This window comes from Pleurodeles waltl, chromosome 1_2, assembly GCF_031143425.1.
Source record: "Pleurodeles waltl isolate 20211129_DDA chromosome 1_2, aPleWal1.hap1.20221129, whole genome shotgun sequence".
NCBI lineage: Eukaryota > Metazoa > Chordata > Amphibia > Caudata > Salamandridae > Pleurodeles > Pleurodeles waltl.
The window spans coordinates 73,286,575-73,312,395 of record NC_090437.1 but is presented as its reverse complement, the minus strand read 5'-3'; positions in this window follow the sequence as shown (position 1 = coordinate 73,312,395).

Here is a 25,821-nt window from a genome sequence, read left to right as displayed (position 1 = left end):
CACCATGTATTTAAAGCCAACTGACAAATTGTATAGTGTACTGAACAAGTTTTCACCCTAAGGCTTTGCTTAAAAGCATCCTGTTTAAGGACTTCTTATGGACTAGATGAAATTGCTCCAGAGACATGGAAACACAATTTGAAGAAGTAAAGAGGAGATTCTATCGCAAAGGCTATCCAGGTACTTGCATTGAAGAGGGAGCCAAAAGGGCAAAATCTAAGAATAGAGATCAAACACTAATGAATAAAACTCCTTCAAAACACATAGATAGAAAAGATGAGAGCATGCGCTTCATTCTCACATACCGCGAGGAAAGTCAAGAAATTGTAAAAAAAAAAATGTTAAAGTCATGGGAACATCTTAAACAGTGACAGTGACATTTCACCACTTAAAGGCCTGAGTCCCTGAGTCACATATAAGAAAGCACACTCTTTCAAGGACAGCTTGGTTTGGAGTCATTTTGTAGTCAGCCAACCCCAGAACTGGCTAGAAAAATGCAGGGTTGGCAAAAATGTGAGAACTTTCCTTGACTACAAAGGTAGAGAGATAAAATTGAACAGCCAATTTGTAGTATACATCATCGAATGTGGGTGTGGATTACAATATGTGGGAAGTATGATTTCCCCCCTCAAGACAAAAAAAGAATACTGGAACACATAAGGGCCACAGAACATTGAGGTGTGGGTTCTGCGGTTGCCAAACATTATGCCATGGCACATGTGAATGACTGGAGATGATGAGATATTTTGGAGTGGCACATGTCCCCAAAGATGAGAGGGGAGGGGGAAAGAACTCCCAAAGTGCGTTGTCTAGAGAGCAGGTACATAATCAGGCTAATGTAGCATATGGACCCAATGAGGATGAGGAACTGCATGTACACCTGTACACAGATGCCTATGATACCTGAATGTTGTTGCTTATCATTGCTTATTATGCTGTGTAATCAAACTGGTGGATTTGAATATGGTCGTGCAAGATGTCACTGATATTTTTACATCTTTGATCATTGTATGCTTGGATACTATAATACAGGAATACTGTCCTTAACAGGCTAACCATGAATCTAATTCAGGAGTAAGACACATTACATATTTCTGTATAGGGGCTTTTTTAATCGGCCATTTTTGCAGGGTTATCCCCTGACTTTTTGCCTTCTTCCTCCTATTTTGTTTGCCAGACCCCTTGCTCTGCTTGTTATGTATTGCTAAATGGCTGAAACACACCAAACACTATATGAAACTAGTGACCTAGCCATGACCCTATTCAAGCCCCTGATATTGATGTCATGGAAGGCTGCGCAGCTACCCTCGATTGACTGTTGGATGCAAATTATGGCACATGACTTGCAGCTCAGGGGGGCAGGGGCAGCTACGATTTGGGACCTCTATGTGCTCAAACTCTGGGACGCATTGAATGCCCTTGCATTGGGTGGCCAGAATGCCTGGTTATTGCTCCTGGCACTGACAGTGATCCCTGGAGGGAGCATTTTGATGAGACATTCCGCCCCATGGCCCAAATGGTGAGATCTACGTGAGTTATGGTGAGCAATAGTACAGTGAAAGGAAGAGCAGGAGCTTCAAAGAGCTGGTTCACCTTTCACTAATGCACTATTCCCACAGACTGCAATGGGAGCAGTATATTCAACGTGATAGGGTACACTGTCTCAGTGTGTGCCTGGCACACCCAGTTGAAAATGTGTTGCAGCACGGCAGTACATGTAACATGGGCTCTGATCCTACTACTCCAATGGCCAGCCCTGCCCTACTTGACTCTACATAGCAAAACAAAAAGAGGGGCTGTCCGTGTTATAAAGTATTTGGACTCAGGGGCTAGAACACAAACAAGAAACAGAGATTGCAAGCAGGACCAATTACTTTGAACACATCAGTAAATGTCAGTGACTTTGTAATATGTCATAAAGGAAGATAAACAAAAGCTGGCACAAAGTATTTACTGCTCTGTAAAGAGCTCAGTGGTCAGGTGATCACAGAGTGAAAAATGTAAAACAATGCAGTGTGCTAAAAAGGCCTAACAATGTTCTAATTTTCCTTGGCAGTGGATGTAAGGACAAATGGAACATTTTCAGATTATCCCTTCCACTGTCACTCTATTTGTGATTGCAATGTTCACAACTGATGATTTGCTTTGGCTCCATTGCTCTTTTTAATAGACAGAGACTTGTTTTTAATTTCACTGTGTGACCACTTGACCACTGAGCACTTTGTGGTGCAGTAAATACTTTGTACCAGCTTCTGTTTGGCTTCATTCATAACATATTGCAAAGTCACTGACATTTATTGATGTGTTCAAGGTAATTGGCCCTGCATGGAATCTATGTTTCCTACCTGTCTCTAACTCAATGAGATGGGAGGGGAGGTAAGTGTGTGAGCGAGACAACCCACATCCTCCACATCCTGAAAAAAGGGTGTGGAGGGAGAGAAAAAGTAATTATGGCAATAAAAGACAGAAAGAGTGACGTTCAAGAGAACTACATATACAGGAAATGAGAGATGCACACTGCAAGAGCAAAACAGTAACAATATGTGTATAGTATATCTTCCTTCATCTCACACACAGGGGCAGGTGGACTGGGTATGTCAGAGCAAAGAAGAAGTGTGAGAAAAGAAAGCGAGTCAAGGACAGACTCTTTACCATAACCGTCTTCTCTGCAATATTTGATCCAAAATTGAGCTATGACTATTCATTGGTTTGATTAGAAACTAGTAAGTAGAAACATCCTTAAGTCACATGAATAATAGTGCATCTGTGTAACTGACCTCACAGTACTCGTCGCCCTGTCGAGATTTTCTTGAAACCTCTCTTCCTCAGCTCGGAAAAATCCAATTTTCATTGTGAACTGAGATGCTGAGGGAAGCTTTTGAGATAAATGCCTTTGATCTCGAGGCCTGTGACCACTCAGTTGTTTATCCATTCATATTGTAGCTGTGTTTCCCCCTTGTAATCCAAAATCCCATCTCTTCCATTAATTCTTAATCAATGCATATGTCAGTCACAATGGAATGGGGGTCAGGCGCCTGAACCTTTCTCTTGTGTCCAGGCAGATTAGGTGTACATAATCAGAAATACCACGAGCTGAGGGGAAGCAGAGTCCGTGACAGTCGGGGAATCAGCCTGAAATGTGCAGCTATGACAAAATTAGAGGGCATGAGATAGTTCATGCGATGTTCATGAGGGACACAGAGGATATACACTAATGGGCAGATTTATTAAAGGGCTCTGTCACTTTTGCACAAGCAATGGGGTGGAAGTGCTAGTAACCCTTAAAGTGCGATTTATCAAGCCACGAAAGGCCACCTTGTGTGACCCTGAGTGACTTGATAAATCCAGAGTAACGTAATGTAATGCAAATCACTGCGTTGCAGTAGTCTGCCCCAGAGAGGCATTCTGTGGCTGTCACCATGGATTTTGCTGGATTCCCAGATTTACCATAAGTATTAGACCAGGGAATGTGGCAAAATCGCAAAGCCTCCCCGGGTGAGGCATAACGAGGAGAAAAATATTTATTTATCCTTATTTTTTCTCTTTTTGTGTGTACTACAGAAAGAGGAAAATACCTCAGGGGATTATTCTTGTGCAGGAAGGTTCCCCTTCCTGCACAAAAACAACCCTGCTTACAATGCAGGCACCCTTGCACCCTGGTGCAAGAGTGTCTGTGTTTGTGCTAGGCAGCACAGCGCCAGTACTGGAAAAAGGCAGAAATAGGCTGTATAATGTTAGATATGGTGAAGTCCTGCCCTTTCCCTGTCACACACAGTGCAGCAAAGTGACTTCTGCTCTGCGTGACTTTTTGATAAATGTGCCCCTAGAAGAGGAACGTGGAAGAGCAACTAAGGAGCTGTCACAATACAGTGAAGAGACACTGCAAGATCAGAGGCATAACGAAAAATGATGGGGTCTTCTGCAGAATGTATTGAGGGGCTCTGAGACTCACATATCTCATAGTGATCAGACTTGAAAGAGGGCCCCGAAGGTTGGAAGCCCCCTGCGCCCAGGGATTGCAAGGGCCTTACTTATGCCCCTGTGAAAGAGAGAGCACTGGCTTCCAGAGAAGATAAAGAAACACGAAGAGGCCAAAACACAATTGAATATAGTCCACTGTGAAGAAAAGTACAAAAGTATGAGTTAAGAGGAGAGAGAAAGAGAGCGGATTAGGAAGCTAGAGCAATACACAAATTCTGACCTCTCACAGTGTCAATCAGAAATGGGATGATAGCAACAAAGTCTATCCCATCAGATAGCTGCACCGTTTCTCCCTCTAGGCTGTGCCTTCTCACTACCATGACCTTTAAGTAAAATACCTCATTATGGGCAAACCGGTAAAATACCCTGCTAGGTGGACTATGAGGAGTAAAAAGACTATTAGTGGGCCTGCAGAACTGCTCAAAGCTACCAGCCTATAAATGTCGTACCTGTCTCTCACAGCTCTTCATCCATCACATTGCTAAGCCCTGCATCCCATAACACTATAACTTCACTTCGGTGGTCATCCCACAAGACATCGAAACAATTCCCACATAAGATCAAAAAAGACACACCCTATATGCCTTATCTTCCTGCTCATGTAGGCATGCCTTTCAGCACCCCATATAGGGGTAGTGAACGCTACGTAAAAGTTGCAATACAAGACAATATAAAGAAAAGAGAAATAGGAAGCGGTTTAGGTGAATAGACAGGTGAAGAGATAACCAGACAAAAAGACGGCAGTGATTAGAAAGAGGAACTGCAAGAACAGAAAAAGAAAGTTCCTTAATGAAAATTCAATTTGATCATTTAGAAAGAATTCCTGACACATCCAACTGTATTGTACCATTTTAGACTCTGGAGTACATGATTTCAACAAAAAAAAGGTTAGGAGAAATAAAATAGCAACTGAGATCAAAAGAGTGTTTTTAACGCTAATAAACAGTTCTTGAATGCAAGTTTCATTTTAAAGGAATACTCTTCACAGCACCCCATCACTTGTAAAGAAAAATGAAAGCGTCAAAAGTTATATTCAGTAGAAAAACCTTTCGAGGAGACCAGCTGGAATTTCCATCAGGCCTACACGACGTGAAAAAATAGAAATATGATTGGGCAAAACTATAAAATAAACAACACGTAAAGCTTTAGGCGAAATGACTGAATCCACTGCAAAAACATAACATAAACATGAAAAAGTTGCATCCACAGATACTTTGCTGTGCAATAGCTTAAGTTACACACGATTACACTCTCATGAAGTACAGTGCAACGGGCCAGGGGTGTTTGAATAACTGCCGTCCTCAAAAACATCTGGCAAAGAGTCAGACCTTTTGATAATGTGTTTTGGCATTTAGGGGACACGTCTTCAGTTTGGGCTGAGGATGAGCTCATATGAAAACTAGGAGCATGCAAATTGTAATCTTCAGACAGCAGCTGTTGGTAAATCATGGCTAACCCAAATAAAGGTGCACTGAGCCAACCAGGTATGAATGGGTCTCTGTCCTTCGGTTTTATCGTCTTGTTTGCGTTTTCCCATGGATAGGAGGCTGCGAGCGCCACGGGATCAGGACAGGCAGATCCTGTCCCGACTGCCCGGAGCTATGGCTAACCCAATAAAATGTAAACAAAGAATGTACGTGTAGTTCACACGGGGGGAATCTCTTCGATCGTCATCGCGGTTTCTTTTTGTAGACAAGGACATGTCCAGCAGTGTTGGCATCCATTCAAAAAACACCAGCCAGGTGAATAAGCGACCCGCAGGCTTATTGTTGTAATTCTTCACTAGTGCCGTATTTACTCATTTTAAACGTGTGCGTGTCCGGAAAGTAAAAGCAACTCAAACGATTCGAGGCCCACACACTCATCCCTACAAAGCAATGCTCGAAGCTCTTTTTTAAATGGCTCTTTATTCACATTTTCCATCATCGTTTCCAGTATACAGCGTATCATATATAAATAATCAACCAGCATTGTTGTAGTTGTCTCTACCGGCATGTACCACTGCATATGACCCGGTCTAGCACATGTTGGGGAAAAAGGACACCACCACTGCACCTTATTGTGTGTGTGTAAAACGCCGCTTTATTGGAAACAGGTGCACTTACAAAATTCATACCCTTGGCCTAAAGCCTCACAAAACTAAAGCCTCTCTATACATCGAGTTACCTATCCCCTCCCCCTCCCTTACCCTACCCTCCCACCTCCCTTTCCCTTAATCACATATCCTTCCATTACCCTTTCCATTGCAAAGCCTCTTTGCAAAACCATTTGTCACGTTAATAGTCTCCTGCTGTTCCCTACTCCTTGACTGTAACCCCCCAGACCCCTTGATGGCCACCTATACCCTTCTGAGTTGTCCTGCTGTCGTCCAGTCCTTTTCTCCCTTGATAATGTCTTGTCGTTTCTGCCGCCCCTCCGTGTTCTCCTAGTTGTGCGAACTGTCTCAGTTCCCGCCTGCACTTGTTCCCAGCGACAATTACAATAAAGTCCCCTCCCCGTTCACTCATTTCCAAAAAAGACACCTAGCCCTTAGAAACTCAATCCTTACCCTAGGCTTCCCCCTTCCATCAAACCCTATGGGAGGGCGGGTGGGAAAAACTGCCACCCAAACCGGTCACCGAGTCCACTAAAATGGTGACCGGTCCCCAAAATGGCTGTATTAAATACCCCCTGCCAAATAGCCCAAAGAGCGCTCAAGCGGCGCCCATGGGCTGTACCAATTCCCCAAACTCTTCGGGGGGAAGATCTCGAGTCTTGTCTATCCCCCCGGGACCTCCTTCTTGCACTTTCAAAATTCTTTGCTTCATCCACCTATTTACGCCAGACCTAGCTCCCATTACAACGCTCCAAAGCATAACTTCGTACAACCCACACTAAACAAATTAAAGCTGACCCCCCTCCCCCCAATCCCATATTTTCACTCGTCCACACGTTCCGATTCTTTCGAAGCTAAATGGTGATAAAGACAGGTGCTGCACATGTCATCTCTAGTGGTCTCTGCGACATCTGGTATGACGTGATATCCCGCGTGTCCCGGCCCCAACATAGTGCTCATCTGTCAACCACATGTGTAGGTAATACTACTGTCCCATAAACCAGTGGACACCCATTTCATCCTCCGTACCTCAGGGTGGATTCTTTTCTGATTTTGCATCTAGCGCCAGGAAGTCTCCCATTTAGTTCTCCACCTTCCTTCTTTCTATTTAACTCTATAAGGGAATCCACTTCCGCTGTAGCCCATCGTCTCAGATCCCTTATCCAAATGACTAGGGGCCGCTAAGCCACTTCACCACATATAGGCTTGGACAGCCACGTGATATATTTCGTAGTTGGGGGGGACCCAACCCTCCTCGGTATGTGGGATTATAGTGTGTCTGTAATGCTACCATTTTCCTCCCTGTGCCTCACACCAGGTCTAATATTATAACGAGGGCTCCATGTGTTATGGAATTTATTTTTTAACTTCTCCGTCTGTATTTATCCAGATTAATTTTTTGGCCATCTTATTGGTATTTATTCATCTTTATTTTGAGTGTTTTGAGAATAAATGGAGTCATAAAATGGTATATTTCGACATTTATTTAACTCTAAGAAGTGCACTCATACTTGGAAGCCTGTTGCGTTTTAGGAAATTAGGAGCCACATATAAAGAAAGACTACACTCATAGGTTCATAGTAATTTTTACTACAACTATATGTGAACATATACCTCTATTTAAGGAAATCTGATCCTGTTTTGTAACTTCCTATCTCTATCCGCTCAACTTTTGCCTGGAATTCATGAAGGACTGTATGGAGAGTCTTTCACAAAAAGCACAATTTAATTTTTTTTAAAAAATGAATACAGAAAGGAAACACATTGTTTTCTACCTGTATTTATCTGTAAAAATCCGTAGAAACTGGGAGCCTTAATTATTATGTTGAAGTCAGCTGTAAAAACAGATGCGCTGGTAGTGCAGTAAAAATGGAGAAGCCGGGCAAGACCAGAATTTTCGCTAAGGCTATCTTGCCTATTGGAGAAAGCAGCAATATTATCCAGATGTTGCTATAGTCTCATCTCTGTTATCTCTCTTCCCATATTAACCTCAATCACAGCCTCATCTTTGTGGTATACTGCCACCCCAGGTACCTGAAAGAGTCAAACCACCATTCAAGTCACAATTCTGGGACAGCACTGCTTTTCGGCTCGGACAGTGGGGCAAAGGGAACAGAGAGAACTGAGGGCCGATTATGAGGCACGCAGTCCTAGGATGGCCAGCCTCGCAGTGGTGGTCGGACTGCTGGGGTTGTAACGGTCCGACTGCCACATTGTAAGGTTGGCAGGCAGGCTCGCCAACTGACCGCCTTCTCTGTCAGGATCCAGGATCCTGACAGGGTGACGATGGTCTTGGTTGTAATCAGTCAGGGCGGCACTGAACTCAGCGCCACCCTGCTGATTAAAACCTTGTTCTTCACAAGCCTTTTCATAGCAGTCTAACCGCCCTGAAAATCCTGGCAGAAAACAAGCTTAGGAGCCACAGGGGGACCCTTGCATTGCATATGCCCCTGGCATGGGCAGCACAGGGCCCCCCCTGACCAGCACCCTGCATGCAGCAGCATTGCCGCTGGCTCAATTGTGACCGGTGAAGTATGCTGCAGCATGTTTCCTAATGGGCTGACCAGCGGGATCCTTGGCTCCTGCCGGCCAGCCCAGTGGAAAAGTTATAATAGGCCCAGTGCGAAGCCCTCCGGGACTGTAGTGACAGTCGGCCCGCCAGCCTCATAATGAGGCCCTTACTCCAATTTACTTTCAGTCCAGAACATTCACCACACTTGTTCAGCATGTCCATTAAGGTTGCTTCTACCCAGAGGTCATCCTATAGATAAACCAAGTTATAATCAACATATACAGAAAGACAATTTGCCACCTGTCTCCTAAGCGTATGCCCCAATCGCTTTCTTGCTCCTTAATAAACATGGGTATGGCAAAGATCAAGGGTGACAGTCGGTACCCCTGCCTAGTTTCCCTGTTTATGGAGAACTGCCTCAAAATTGTCTGAATTGTTCCCAATCTTGCTACTGGATCAGTATATACAATTTGTATCTATCTCCTATAGTATGGACACACCCCTATTCTTTCATTGTGACCCTCACACCAACACTGATGATCAAGCTAAACAAGCAGCACAGATTCAGGAAAGTGTTCCTGCTAGGTAAAAACCCATTTTGATCCTCAGCATGCACTGACAACCTTTTTGTAACTATTTTCTGTAGGATTTCATATTCTATAGTTGAGCATCCCCAGGGGCTGATATGAGCAGGCGACCATTGGGACGCTGCCCTGCTTTGGTAGAACCACTATGAGGGCTTCTCTCATAGAGCCTGACAGACAGCCAGCCTCATTATATACTTTAAGGAATTTGGGGGCCAGTACATTCCTATGTGCACTGAGGATCTCAGCAGGGAGTTCATCTGTCACTGGGGTTTGTTGTGCACCATCTGGTCCATTGCATTCAGACCTCTCCTATGGTCAGGAGTTCATCTAGAATGAGTTGCTTCAAATGATCAAGCCTCTGGATCTCTATGCCCTGCAGGGAGACCTGTAGTCCGCACTGATGCCACATGTCTTAAACCTTGTAAAGCTTACTGTGATACTCCTGAAAAGCCAAATTAATATTGGCTTGAGAGTTAACCACCCCTTTTGTGTTCCTGATAGCCCATATAGGAGGTCTGTTGAATTCAGCCCTAAAACGTGAAGCCAGTATCTGTCCAGATTTATCACTCTCGGACTGTTGCTCAGCCACGTGTCCCTGACAGTCCATCTATCTCAACTTCTCCTGCACATCCCTACCCTACACCTTTATAGGTGTAAGGACCTAGGCATCCCACCATCCTTGCTTAAGATTCAGTTCTGCTCTCCAGATCTCCCCATCATTGTAGAAAATATTTCTGTCCAGTCCCTTCTTTACACCATATGTGGTTTTCAGGTACATGCTCTTCAATACTGCTTTGAAGGTATCCCATTCTAGCAGTCCATCACTGGCTGTCCCTCAATTAATATCAAAATAGTCAGGTTCAGCCCTGACCACTTTATCTTTATATAATTTGCCTAGCAGCACTCAGACATTTAACCATCAAGTCGTTATCTGCATTATGGGCTACCCCATCTCAAATCCATTATAAGGGGGTTATGATCATACAGCATGAACCCCAAATGTTCTGTGTTTAATATCTGTGTAATCACTTGCAGTTTACCTAGAAATAAGTACAACATAGTATGTCACCTGTGCACAGGGGAGTGATAGGAATATTCCTTCTGGTTTGTGTGTTTGAGACTACAGGCAATCCATTGGTCCCATTATTTCACTCATCCTGCAACATAGGTTGTAGTTCTACTACTTTGGGTACTTTGTATGGGGGTGGGGTGGGGTGGGGACTAGTGGGATCAGCCTCCTGATACACAGTTAGTCCCGACCCCAAAACAGTTGATACAGTTGTGTGGTGGGTTGAAGAAGGGGTCAAAGAATTCAGAAAAGCAGAGTAGTATGAATTTGGGGCATAAGCGGGCAACAGCGCTAAAGGCACCCCATCCGGCAAACCCTCCACACCTATATATCTGCCCCACTTAATGACCAAGCTGTGTTTACTAAGAAAGGGAACTTTCTGAGATATCCAAACCAGGATCCCCCCTGGCAAATGCTGAGTATGTTGTTCCTATTACTTGACCACTTAATTTCCTTGACAACGTCTGTAGCTCTGAAGTATTCATATGGGTTTCCTTCATATAGAGTGTGTCAATATACAGACCTTTTAGGTATGTATACATTATATGTCTCTTGACTGGTGTGACGATAACCTTCATATTCTACATCAGGAAAGTGTAAGATGGTGAAGACTACTGTCACGCAGCACTCGTTACTACATGTTCCTGTCAGCAGTAGTTTCTCCATCCTTTTCTCTGTTGAGTATCATGTGCATGTGGGAAGAGAAAAGGACAACTAGGCAACATGCTGTTACATTAATATTCCCAACTCCCTCTACCCTTGCAGAATGACAACAGGCCTCCTGCCACATACCTAACAGCCTTTGGGCAGCAAGGTTTGTGCCCTTTGGTTTAACCAAGTCCACTGGTGTGTGTCGAGAATTTCACGTGCTCTGCTTATAACAGTCCCACATCCATCACTACTGCATCAGTCTTCACTTCTCAGGTGTTCCACAGCCGTGCAGCACTTGGTTGAGCTTACTTGAGTAGTCCTCCATAGAGGGGGAGGCTCTGTGAATCGAGACACCTCTCTTTCCTGGGGACTTGATTCTTAGTCAAGCATATCCATAGCTCCCAGCTGGTGACGCTCTGGGCTGCATAAAGCCGCTATATGTCCATACTGAGTTCAAGTCCCGAGCTACATCGATATGCCCTAGCTGCTAACAGCTCATTCAAGTGTGCCGTCTGTGGGCCCTTCTTGGTCACGTGAAGCAGTGCAGGCTGTTGTAGGCTACATGATGTTCTTAGGTCCACAGAGCCACCAGCAAGCCCTGCCAGGCTCCATTGCTCAAATTGTGGACCCGGGTGTTCAGCTGAGCTCCTGTGTTCCCCTCAGCACTACTTTCATCAACTGGCACAGGCGTGCCAGCTCACCGCAACCACGCCTTACACCAAGCTCTTCTACAGCTCTACTACTGGGCTGAGGAAAGGTCAAACACACCTTGTGTAGGAGATCACCAACATGGTATGACCTCCGGGCATGCCCCAGTCAGCAGGATTTTTATGGGTTATTGTTGGGTGTGGGGAATCAGCTGGAGCTCCTCTACAGTGCAACCTGCTCCGTTGAAATCATGGTCAGGCAAAACCATGTCTGAAGTTCTTAAATATAATTCAGAATTAATAGAGGCAGAATCTGCACAGTTTTCGTAATTCTGATGTAGACACCTTGTGCAGATGGGGATTTTTAAATACAGTAAAATTCTGAGGACCTTTTACCTCAAAGTACCACGGTCTCTGATCAAAAGAGGTTTCTTGGAAAGAGTTTGCACATGCTGGTTCACACATAATATAAATGCGTGTCTAGCAGCATGTGTCTAGTAGCAATCAACACAACAAAGCACAGGCCCCAGAGGAAAGTCCTACTGGCAAATGTGTCTAACAGCTTCTTGTGCCATACGCAAACCAAACTGCACCCAAATTAACTTGGAGGATTGTCCCTTGATTGACTAGCTAAGGCACATGAACACTCAGAATACTAGAGGATCTTCAATGTGCATCTTTGGTTTTAAAGTTTTCAAGTACCTTTGAAGTCTCTTAAGCTAAAGTGTTCAAGGTTTAACACATATATTGTCTTTGCTGATGTATAATCTAAACAGATATGTTAAAAATGTGGATTTCCCATGCAGAGTTCTGATAGTATAACACCCATAGTTTGTATACTCCCTATGGGGGACTTGTTGCCGTTAGATTTCTTCATCTGTGCCAATGATTCTGCCGAGATCCTATGTTAATAGTTGAGTAACAATCAACCAGTCCAGGGTGACTAGTACAATGTCTGGCAGAGTTAATTTCCATGAAAGATCACCATGGAAATGGTGGTGGACATTGTTACAAATAGTTAAATAGAAATACACATTGGTAAGTCTGAGTCAGAAATTGTGACTGCATTCATATGACAACTATCGTAATGAATCATATGTGGTCTAGTGCCTTAAATCCTATGCACCATAGCTCGGATCCCAGTCTCAGAAATCACATTTTTGTGATGCTGGACACATCTCTGAATCTCAATGTGCCTACGGCAGTAAATAAGTGAAAACATAATGGATGTTACTCAACATCTGATGTGTAACATCTTGTCTCCCGGAGCCCCCAGAATGTACACTGTTCTGTGGCTCCCAAGTTAGATAATTGTGCTAACCACATGCAATACACCTGTTTCAGTGCTTGTAGTTGTTTTCAGGTTTGGCTGGTAAAGCGGACTTGCTTCCAGCTTGACTTCTATTTCTCATGAATTCTACTTGTCATGTTCCCCTTCTTATTTGTGTTCCTAGTTTGACCAGTAAAACATTTATTTTTCTGAAGTTTAAATTAAAATACAAATACCCACCTAAACCAAAACAAAATGCTGCATTAATAATTATTAAAAGTGATGTAAAGAATTCAATTGATTTAGTTATATATTAATAACAGTTATTGTTCCATTTATTTTTAAATTGAAGAGTTTATTAAATATTTTATAATTAAATAACAAATATGCACTATTTTTATAAGTTAACATTAAGTAATAAATTAAATGTATTTGTATGTTCAACTATTTGAACAATGTAATTTAATTTAACATTATTTTCTATGGGGTTTCATTTGAATTCCCTACCTTTATTATTTTCTATGATAGGACGTTGAAGTACTACCATGTGGGGCTTCTGGACTTACTACTGTTCTTTTTCAGAAGTGATTTTCACTCGGATTTTGTGACTAGACAAAAAGGAGTAAACCTATTCAAAAGTATAAATTCACAAAGGTAGCATGCAATTCTGAGTAATTTACACTTTTGAGTATGTTTATTTCTACCCTAATTTTTACATTTAAAATAGAGTATTATGATATTCTATAATAAAAAAATAAATATGTAAACTGTAAGTTACCCTTGTGAATCAGGCCAAAAATACACATGTTGATCTCAACAAGCGAGTTGCACGTGTACTGCAGATCCAGAATGAAGTGTCTCACTGTGTGCTGCAGGTCACAAGAGAAAGGCATGCGTTTATTAGAACTGTCTTTTTATAAAACTTGAACAGGAGAAGTGAAATACAGACATGGCCACTGGAATGATGGTGCGTTGTGGCAAAATTATGTGGCAGATTTCACTAAATTATGCTGCAAGTAAAGGGAAACTTTGTGGCATTGTGCTAGAATATAAAACAATAAGATTGCAAACGGTTTTACTGTTTTTTTGCAGGAGAACAACTTGAGACAAAACACGTTATACATTACCATTTTCTTTAGAAACTATTTTGACATATTAACATACATAGATACTGTGTGGGCAAAGATTTCCCTACTTATGTACCAGATTAATACCTGAATACAGCAATTGGCAATCAAAACATTACCAGTTAATCATTTTAAAAGTCCATTCTCGTGCTGCAGCCATGCACAGTTTTTTCTTAAATCTTTTACTGCACATATTACATTGATATTATCTATGATGTTATCAAAGATGTCATGAATGCCATAATTTGTGGGGTAATTAGTGCATGGCGAGGGCACAAGTTGCAGTTACCGTAGGGCACGAATTATAGTTACTTCATATAACTCTAACTATAATTGGTGCATTTCTATGGTTTTGTACTTTTAAATTGTGAGCTTAACTATAACGTCCCTGTAAGCTTTAGTTTTTTAAGTAAATTTCTATGTTTTTTAAAATTCTATTTCCTAGCTATAATGACACTGTAACCTTTATGTTTTCAGTGAATTTCTATGTTTTTATTAATGTAAAGTAATTTTCATTACTATGGGGGTGATTCTAAGTCTGGCGGGCGGCGGAGGCCGCCCGCCAGACTTCCCCCTCCAAAATACCGCTCCGCGGTCGAAAGACCGCTGAGGGTATTTTGGGTTTTGCACTGGGCTGGCGGGCGACCGCCAAAAGGCCGCCCGCCAGCCCAGTGCAAAACACCCTTCCCACGAGGACGCCGGCTCAGAATTGAGCCGGCGGAGTGGGAAGGTGCGATGGGTGCAGTTGCACCCGTCGCGAATTTCAGTGTCTGCAAAGCAGACACTGAAATTCTTTTTGGGGCCCTCTTACGGGGGCCCCTGCAGTGCCCATGCCATTGGCATGGGCACTGCAGGGGCCCCCAGGGGCCCCGCAACACCCCATACCGCCATCCTGTTCCTGGCGGGAGAACCGCCAGGAACAGGATGGCGGTATGGGGTGTCAAAATCCTCCATGGCGGCGCAGCTTGCTGCGCCGCCATGGAGGATTCATTTGGGCAGCGGAAAACCGGCGGGAGACCGCCGGTTTTCCACTTCTGACCACAGCCGAACCTCCGCGGTCAGAATGCCCAGCGGGGCACCGCCAGCCTGTTGGCGGTACCCCCGTCATTTTAGCCCTGGCGGTCTTGGACCGCCAGTGTTAGAATGACACCCTATATGTTCATCCAACCACCGCCACACATGGCATTCAGCCAACCTCCTATAACCACCCAACCTTACAATGTGCACAGCCTTGAGCCATACCTGGTGGGGTTGGCTGCAGGGCTTGGCCTGGCCATCTAAACATTTTTTGGGGTGGGAGGGAGACCACACAGCCCCCATGGGCAATTTTGCCCCCAGGGGCCCCACCCCCCATGGCTTAGCATTAATATATGTATTTTGTGGGGGGAGGGGGCCGCTTGGCCTCCCTCCCCAGGCCGATCTTGTCCCCGCAGACCCCACACTCCGGGGACTGGACTTCTAAAATGTTTATATGTGGGATGGAAGCCACGCCGGCCCCCTCTCCTGCCCGATTATGGCCCTAGGGACCCCAATCCGGGGAGCCTTGTGTTAATATATTTTTTTTAGGGGGGAGAGTGGCTGAGTGTCTCTCCTCCCTCGGCTGATTTCACCCCAGGGACCCCATCTTCAGGGGTCTGGCCTAAACATTTTATTGTTTTGGGTGGAGGGGGCATGCAGCCCTCCTCCTCTGGATGATTTTGGCCCTGGGGACCCCATCCCCCAGGGCCTGGCATTAATATATTTATTTTTTGGGGGGAGGGGGAGCCCCCTCCCCAGTCGATCTTACCCCGGGGAACTCCATCCCCTGAGGCCTGGCCTAAAAATGTAAATTTTTTTGGGGAGCAGGCCGTGCGGGCCCCCCCAGGCTGATCTCGGGCCTGTGCGCCCGATCCCCATGGCACAGCCATGTCACCTCGTGCCCACCAGGGCACCCAGTCAAAATGTTTGGGAACTATGGCCCCCAGGGTCCCAGCCAGCTTCCCGCTTCTTCCCGGAGCCGGCATTGCTGTTACAGGGAGGAGGCTGCTAAAGATGCAGCACCCTCTCTGTGAGAGCAATTGTTTCCTCTGTTTCTCTGCCTGCATGTATGCAGGCAGGGAAACAGAGAAACCTCTTCTTTCAGCAAGCGAGATCAGTTTGACAGCTCTAACTTGCTGGAACTTGGAGTGTTTGCTCTGACTTGGCAGGAGCTGTCAAAGCTCCAACCGAGTCAGAGCAAACAGCTATGGTCGGAGGGTGGGTATTCCAGGACATAGCAGGAGCTGGCCCCGGGGGGAGCCAGCCCTGGGGGTGGAGTTCCCCAGGGCCATTTATAGCTCCACGAGGGGGGCTGTGCCCCTCCTCCATCGTTGTATTTGCCCCAGAGAGGTGGTGGTCCCCGGGGCTTCGGGTCCTCAACGGATCCTCTTCATTCTTTTATTTTAGCCCTGAGAGGTAGTGGTCCCTGGGCCTGTGTGTGGGGGGGGGGGTGCAGCCCCCCACATACAATTCACTATTTGCTCTGGGGAGGTGGGTGGTCCCTTAGCTGCAGGGGGACTGGTCGACCCCACTGCATACAATTCAACATTTACCCTGGGGAGGTGGCAGTCCCTGGGGCTGCAGGGGGGCCGTGCAGCTTCTGCATGGGAAGGTGGCAGTCCCTGGGGCTGCGGGGAGGCACGTAGCCCCCTGCATACAATTCTATTTTTACTCCGGGGAGTTGGTGGTCCCCAGGGCTGTAGGTGGCTACAAGGATCCCACATAAAATTCAACATTTGGCCTGGGGATGTACTGGCCCCCAGGGCTGTGGGGTAGCCACCCGGCACCCCTGCATTCACAATGCATTTAGCCTCAGGGAGGTGGTGGTCCTTGGGCCTGCAGGGGGGGCATGCAGCCCCCTGGCATGGGGAGGTAACACTCCCCCGGGCTGCAGTGGGGCCACACTGCCCCGTGTTCACAATGTATTTAGCCCTGGGGAGGTAGGGGTCCACAGGATTGTGGGGGGCCACACGTTCCCCGCATACAATTCAACATTTGCCCCGGGGAGGTGGTGGTCCCTGGTGCTAGGGGGGGCACACAGACCTGCTGCATACAATTCAACCTTTGCACTGGAGAGGTGGTGGTCCCTGGGGCTGATGGGACCATGTGCCCCCCTGCCATCATAAAGTATTTATCCCCGGGGAGATGGCAGTGCCTGGGGGTGCAGGGAGGCCGTGCAACCCCCCTCATGGAGAGGTAGCAGTCCCTGGGGCTGCAGGGGGCCACGCAGCCCCCCCTGCATGGGGAGACAGCAGTTCCCGGGGCTAAGAGGGGGACATGCAGCCCCACATGCAATCCTATCTTCGAGCCAGGGACCAACCCCCTATAACCACCCATCCTTGCACCATGCATAACCTTCAGCCGTGCATTGTGTGCTTTGCCGCAGGGCCTGGCCTGGCCTGCAGCCAGTCCCCGTGGGCAACCCTACTAACCACCTAACCCCTAAGTTTCACCTGAGTAGGGCTGTGCCTGTCCTCACACAAAGCAGTCTCCAACCCTTCGGAGTGTGTCTGGGGCCAGGGCAGGAAAGGCAGGGTCTTGTGCACTACAAAGACTCTCCTTTGACGTTTGCCTACTTCAAAGGCAGAAATGAGTATAAGTATTGGGCCACAACTTTAGAATCCTTCTGGACTGAGGACATTCTGCCAAGAAGAAGGGCTAGATGTTGTAGGAGGGACTGCCACTCTGCCTGTTTCTTTGCTGTGCTGGTCTGCTGCTTGCTGCTTCTGTCATAGAAATGAAAGGACTGGACTCTCCTTTCTACATCCTGCTTCCAAAGGTTATCCAAGGGCTTGGATTGAGCTTGCCTGCGTTAGAAGTCTCAAGGGCATCAAAGACTTTATCTATCAGCACCTGGGCTCTCTTGCTGAGTGGTGCCAAATCCCGTTCCTGGGCCCTTGGGACTGAGTTCTAGTGTAACCACAATGAAAGCAAGTGCGTCGACTCCAGAGTGACTTAGGAACCAGCTCTGCTATCTGATTCCACACACTGCCTGCACTAGAGATGTGTCCCCGCTGAGTGCAACGACCATGACCGATCCCGCAGGACCGAAACCGCTGCAGTGCCCCCGATGTCCAGCCGAAGTATGAGCCCTGAGTGTGATGCCCCCGACATCTGGGACACCTGACTCCAACTCCGCTGCAATACATGTGGCCCAGTGGTGTGATAGCAACACCACAAAGTCAATGTCTCGCATCTTGACCTAATGGAATCAGGGACCCCGCAGGATCATAAGGAACTGACACCTCACCACTGACACTGCATTACCTCCCCTGAAACCATAAGGAGCAGACGCCTCACATTCCCTGCCTCGCAGTAGGGAACCAATGCCTCACCTCCCAGGTATTAGTAAGGAACTGATGCACATCAGTTCCTGCGATGCCTCACCTCCCCAGCTCCGTGCAACGTCTTTGTTTCCTCATCGTTTTCAAAGGTACTATGCCCGGGGTTCGTGCTACTCCATGACTCGCCCACACTGATTTGTGAGTGGCATTGGACTGTTGGGAATGACTCCGTCAAGATGTTGTAATAGCCTCAGTTAGAGCTATTGTGTTTCTAAGCGCTTTATTGAGATTTCATCTTTCAAAATTCATACCTTTGCTTGTGCATGTTGGATGTTTGTCATTTTGGTTTTGCTTTACTCAGATAAATATTGGTTATTTTTCTGCTGGTGTGGTGTACTTTTGTGGTGTTTTCACTGTGTTACAGTGTGTGTGTGTATATAAATACTTTACATATTGCCTCCGAGATAAGCCTGTCTACTCATGCCAAGCTACCAAGGGGGTGAGCAGGGGTTTTCTTAGCTGTGTGACTCCCTTACTCTGACTAGAGTGAGGGTACCTACTTGGACAGGGTGCAAACCACTGCCAACCAGAGACCCCATTTCTAGAAACTGCTCTCCCACCACCCTAGTTTTAACACTTATTTCTCATAGATTTCTGTAGAGCTATGTGACTTTGTCTATGATAATATGATATTTGGTCATTGCAATCAATGCGGTCAAAGAATGTCCTACCATCATTAAGAATGGGTAGTAGTAATCACACACTTGGTGTGAATCTATTTTGCTAGTGAGATGTTAAACTCAGTACAGTGCTTAATGTGTGCCACTGGTGTGCAAGTGGTCCTCATCAGTACTCATTTTTAGGGACTAGGAACTATTTCTCATCATCATATTTTGGCTATGAACAAACGAGAGACAGGCAAACAATTGGGATAGAAGAAAGAAAAGTAAGATAGGTAAAAAGAGAGAAGAGGATAACACAGGGGTGAAAGAGAGTCCACAAGAATGAGACAATGGCACAAGAACTGTGAGGTGATGGATGAAAGGGACAAGGTAGAATCAAGGTTAAGACGACATGTTATTTGGGCCACAGTAGGCAATTTGTAAATGTGGAGCATTGGGTTTGGATTGTCAGCTATGGGTTTGTTTTAATTTAAAGAGTTGTAAAGGGAGAACTAAGACTTGAGGAATAATCCCTTTCAGTTTGATACCAAGACACTGATCCCCTATTGTTGTGTTCTTTTAGCCTTCCTTTTGCCCTTCTACTTTTTCATGATCCTCACTATTATGTGCACTCATTGGATCTTAATAAGTTCCATGCAAATGTATGTTTCTTGGTGACATGGGCAGGACCTTTGTTATCTGACAAAAGCTGCGTGTGTTTTATTTAAGTTAAAATAATAAAGAAGTATCAAAAAAAACATTAAATAAATGCAATGCAGAGACACATAACAGAGATAAATGCCTCTGTCATGTATACAAAGCTTACTTTTGTACATTAATAAGTCACCCCTAAAGTGTGCCTTGTAAGCCCCTGCTCAGGTTTCTAATGCATAAAAACACTGCATATCACGATTACCTAGAGAAGAATAACCCAAATGCTATTCCATTGTGTGAGCTTGGCTAGTTTTATCCCTATCATGTGGCCTACATGGGATTAAAATCTTTATTTTCCACCTCTGCTTAGCAAAGACATTCAGAAAAAATAATTCTAAGTTATTTTTCATGGTTAGTTATTAAAATCTGACTTAATAGTGTAATCACATTTTTACCACAAAATTGTGCATCTATACTTATAATAATGGTAAGTACAAAAATGTCAGAAAAATACATAATTGACACGAATATCATCCACAAATAGACAGAAAAATTGACTTTGTAATATAGAGTTTAAAGTAGGAAATGTTAATCATTTAAATATATACATTTATTAAAATGTAAATTAAACATAGTATACTAATATTTACTAGTATATATAAATATATATAAACACAGAAACACCCACATACATTTATATATATATTTATATAACTATAGTCCCATAGTTATATTACCCGAGTCGATTCGGGGCAGGAGCGAGGTGGGAACGCAGGGGAGGGACCGGGAGGAAGGGATTTAAGAAAAGGGAAGGTTTCAGGGCATATTTACCGAACTGCACGAGGAGGGGTTGGTGAAGATAACCACCCTCCTATAAAAACAAGAGAGTGCCTTATATTCACGGAAAATTGTGGTGCAGTCCAAAGTTTATCCCCCTCACATCCCTGCACACCCCTACCCTCGCACACTGCCTACTAACCCTTAAGAAACCAATAGCCCCAAATACCCACACTTTCCTGTTTTTCCATTTTCTTTGGGGAACCGGCCATCATCATCCGGGGCCGGAGGGGTCCAGTATCGCCCTGAAGACCATCCACTCTGGATCACATCGACCCAGGAGGAAGCCCTGAAAACAAAAGACCATATATTTATATAATTACTGGTGGTAAAGAAGACGGGAAAGCCCAGGACATTACCTAAGGAGAAAACAATATCTAAAAGTGATTGTTACAATTAAACCTTATCACAAAGAAAATAAAGGAAACGTACAACCGTGCCTGGTATATCAAGAGTAATTTACGACGACAACCCAATACACAGCGGGAACCCATTACAGGGCTAGAAAAAAAAAAAAAAAAAAAAAATCCTTCACATAAGGCCTTCACATTGAGCTATGGGGGTTTGAGTCCAGATGGACTCATTTCCATTTTTTTTTAAATAAAAAAAATGATTAGATTTTTTAAATAAACCAAATAGATTGTCTTATTTTAAATTGGAGACAAATACCACATTCTAAGTATATCAGACACCAAAGCCTAAAAAACTCTATCTCTCTCTGTTTCACTTTCTATCTCTCTCTGTGTCGCTCTTTTAATCAATTCTCCCACTCACACACCCTCTCAGACACTTACGCACCCATTTACAGACCCACTCAGACACTCACATAGCCACTCACAGATCCACTTAGGCCCTCATGCACTCACTCACAGCCCCAGTCAGACCCTCATGCACCCACTCAGACAGTTATGCATTCACTCAAACACCCTCTGAGACCATCACACACCCACTATAACTCATGCCTTCGCCATGCACAGCTAGTTACTCCACATATTATATCATTGATGATATGTTCTAAGCCATCTTTCATACTCTTACTGCAACATTTGCAATAAACGTATTGATGAGACAACTGTGCATGGCAAGGGCGCGAGTTATAGTTACCTAAGAGAGCGTGTTTTAGGTTCTTGAAAGAACTCTAACTATAACTGCTGAATTTCTTTGGTTTTGTACGAATAAATTCAGAACCTAATATAACAGTGTAGAACAAATAGCCCCTGCCAAACCACGATGTATGTGTAGATCATGAAGGTGCCTAGCAATTCTAATGACAAAAGTAAAAATGCAAAGGATAGAAAGAAAATGGAAATTATCGCAAGTGCCATAAAATCCTGATAAAACTGGTCCCTAAGGTCCAAGCAGTGAGGGACTGCATGATAAGAATTTTTGCTATGCCCCCGACCCCAGCCCCCCACCCTGAGCCCTAAATCCTACCCCCACCCCTGAAATCTGCCCCTTACGCGCCCTGATCCCTCTGACCCCACCCTGCTCTGAAAACTATCCCGCCCTCCACCGCCCTCAACCCTATAACCGACCCCCACCAAAAACAACCACAACCCCCCTGCCCTGAACCCTTACACCACCCCTGAAAACTGCCCCTTCCCACCCACCCTGCGTGCTCTGACCCCACCCTGCACTGAACACTACCCCTCCCCTGCCCTAGGACCTAAAACCGACCTCCCACAAAAAAGCAACCCCCACCCTGAGCCCTAAAACCACCCTTGAACACTGACTATTCCCAGCTGCCCTGAGCCCTCTGACCCCAACCTACACTGACAACTACCCCACCCTCCCCCTGAGCCCTAAAACTGATCCCTACCAACAAACTACCCTGATCTCTGCCCTGAGCCCTAACATCACCCCCAAAAACTGACCCTTCCCCACTGCCCTGAGCCCTCTGACCCCACCCTACACTGAAAACTACCCCACCCTCCTGCACCCTGAGCCGTAAAATTGACCCCCTACCAAAAAACAACCCCGACCCCATAGCCCTTAAACCACCCCCAAAAACTGGCCCTCCCTGCCCAGATCTCTGACACCCCAACCTGCACTGAAAACTACCTCCCTCTCCCCCTCCCTGAGCCCTAAAACTGCCCCTTTTCCCCACCCTGCTCTTAAATCTACCCCACTCCCCCACCCTGAGCATTAAAACCGCTCCCCTGCCAAAAAATACCATTGATTCCCTGCCATGAGCCCTAAAACTGCCCCAAAACTGCCTCTTCCCCCACCCTGAGTGCTCCAAATCCACCCTGCCCTTAAAACTACCCCAAGCCCCCCAAACCTGGCCCCAGCCCCAATTACCTGGTCATGTCCAGATCTTCCTTCCTGTTCCTCTCCCCGCTGTTCCTCACAACATACATGTTCCTTATCCACCCATGTGCGTGGCACCTTAACCACGCATATGAGTGGTTAAGGCACATGTGTGATTTAGGCAAGCATGGTTCCGCTTGCGTAATAATGGCACACATGGATCTGCCCATATTGAAACAGCCATTTCCCCTACTATATTAACTGCTGTACTCTGAAGCAAGGTGAGCTATCTGGACATTCCCCCTAGAATAGTATTCTCACCCCAGCAAATGGAGTCAACTCAATAAACATGATGTATATCTTTGCATTGGCACCAACATACTCAAAATGAAAGAAAAATAAAATTAAAATCGCAGGTCTTATCTCAGAAGTCACCACATCAATGAAGAGAAGATGAAGAAATGGGAAGGGGTGCTCCTCCCAACCCATGCGTCAGAAAGCATATCGAAACCCCTTTCCTGTAACATAAAGACACAAGAACTAAAGAATTAAAAGTGTGGAACAGCCAAACAGCAATTAAAGATAAGTACAATTAGTCTCTATACAGGTGTACACTCAACTCTTCATCACAGTTCAGCCCGTTAGGGGTTAAGGTGTGAAGGTCAATGATCAATTCATGTTCGCTTTTTTTAAGCTGTAGAGTACGATTGCCCCTCTCGGATTCCTGGTCATATGCCCAATAGCATAAAAAGATAGCTTTGTACAATCTTTGAAATGAACAGACTGAAAGTGTCTTGTCACAGGATATTTGGGTTCGCCATGATCAATAGCTTGTATGTGCTCAAGCACCCACTTCTTAACGGCACATACGGTGCTCCCAACATACCACAAAGGGCACGGACATTCTAGTATATAAAATGCATTTTGGGTGCTGCATGTGAAAAATTGTCTAATGGGGGTGTGTAACTCCATACTGTTGTGTATTCTTTAGGCATGTGAATATATGTACATCTCTTGCAGCACCCACAAGGAAAAAAGTAGTGTAAACCAAGTTTAGAATTTGCCTCTGTCAAGGTGACATCTCTGTGTACCAGGGTGTCCCTCAATGATTTTGCTTTTCGGAATGTAGTGCTGGGTTTTGGTGTTATTTTATCATCCATGATTGCACCACTCTTGATGATCCACAGTGATTGTTTAAGATTTGTTGTGCAGCTTTAGAATTGCTATTATATGTCAAAATCAATTTGAGTGTGGGGTTGTCGTTGGTGTTTACAGTGTTAGTAAATAGAATCTGCTCCTTGGTTATTGTCTCTACCTTCTAACTGGCCTTCTCAAGTACCCAGGTAGGATAACCTCTTCTTAAAGAGTTGTATCATCACGTTATGTTCAATATTAAAGGCAGCCTTATCACTTCAGTTTCTTTTGGCTCTCAGTAACTCACCATATAGAATACTCTGCATAGGATTTCTCAGGTGACCACTGAGGGCTTATGAAAGGCTTTTGCCTGCAGTGGGTTTTCTAAAAAGATGTGCTTGTAACTCACCATGCTGCACTTCAGCAGTCACATCTAGAAAATCTATGCTGTTAGTACTGGCAGGCAGAGTAAAGTTTGGATTGTATGTATTGTTATTAAAAATCTCTACAAAAGTGGAGGTTTCATCAGCAGAATCCTTCCATATGATAAAGAGGTCATCCATAAACTTAAGCCACAATAATACCTTTTCACATTACACATCCAGCGTGGTGTCACTGAACACCTGCTCCTCCCACCAGCCCAGAAAAAGATGTGCAAAACTGGGGGTTAAGTAGGTGCCCATCGCTGTACCGAGGATCTGACTGTACAAAGCACCATTTAATAGGAAAGTGTTGTTTTGTACACATATTTTCATCATTTCCAAAATCATTTCAGTATGGTCAATAAGTTGGATGGGTCTGGCTCTGAGAAAATGGTGGCAAGCCTGGATGTCAACATCATGATCTATAATAGTGTAAAGGGATTTTACATCCAAGTAACCAACAAGAAATCACGTTCCCAACTTATCCCTGAGATTTTCCCCAGGAAATCCTTGGTATCTCTTACGTAAGAGGGAAAAGTAGAAACAAACTTTCCAGAACAATGCTGACATATTTAGAGACATTCTCAAAAGCACTCTCTCTAGAAGATACAATAAGTTTTCCAGGGGGTTTGGAGCTGTCCTTGTGTATTTTGGGAAGGAAATAAAGGATAAGTGGTTTGGGAAATTCTTTCTTCAAAAAACAATATTCTTCCACTCCAGGAGCCCTCTGGCCTGCCATGTAATGAGTCTGTCGCACAAAGTAGTAATGCTGCTGGTGTAAATGTCTCTGTCAGTAACCTCGTACACTGTAGTGTCACTGAGTTGCCTCTCAGCCTCCGCTATATACATATCGCTATTGAGAATGACAACATTACCACCCTTGTGGATGGATGATAATACTATCATCTCTAGCTAGAGATGCATTTGTTCTATCCTGTACTTCTTTGTTCCTAGTTTCTTGAAGTCCTGAATCACAACATCAATGAAAGTATCTATATTATCATGAGGCATACTGGGAAAAAAAGTAGAGGGGGTTTACAGCCACTTGGGAAGAAATCATTGTGTAGTATCATCCTGTAGTCTAGCAGTGTGAGGGGTCACTGGGGTCCATCTCCTCACCATGTATCTCATGCAGGTAGGTAGTGTTTAGAGATCATTAATATTAACATCCCGCCAGATTGAGTCCTGAAGGGTCATGGGATTTGTACTTAACTGATGCCACTTTGCTAGCTTTAACTTTCTTATTAATTTGAATACATCCATTCTGGCACCGACATAATCAAAATGTTTCAAGAGGAAAAATGTCAAACCAAAACATAACAAATGTTGCTCTGTATCAGTCACTGCTCTAATCGACAGGTTTATAACAGTCGTGTTTACCATTTCATGGTCCACCATGACTCTTTTACTGGGCTTGTACTAGTTCCCAAGCGTCCGTGTTGTTTTGATCCACTTCTTCATGTTCCTCTGGCAGATCCTCTGGTTGCTCTGCCGGCTCCTCTCCACCCTTTTCCTCTTCCCCTTCCTCTGCCCCTGGTCAAAGTAACCCCACTTCCATTTCTTGCTCCTTTTGTTTCCTTCGCAATCTGGCAGCTCCTTCTGAGGGTCCAATATTGTTCTAA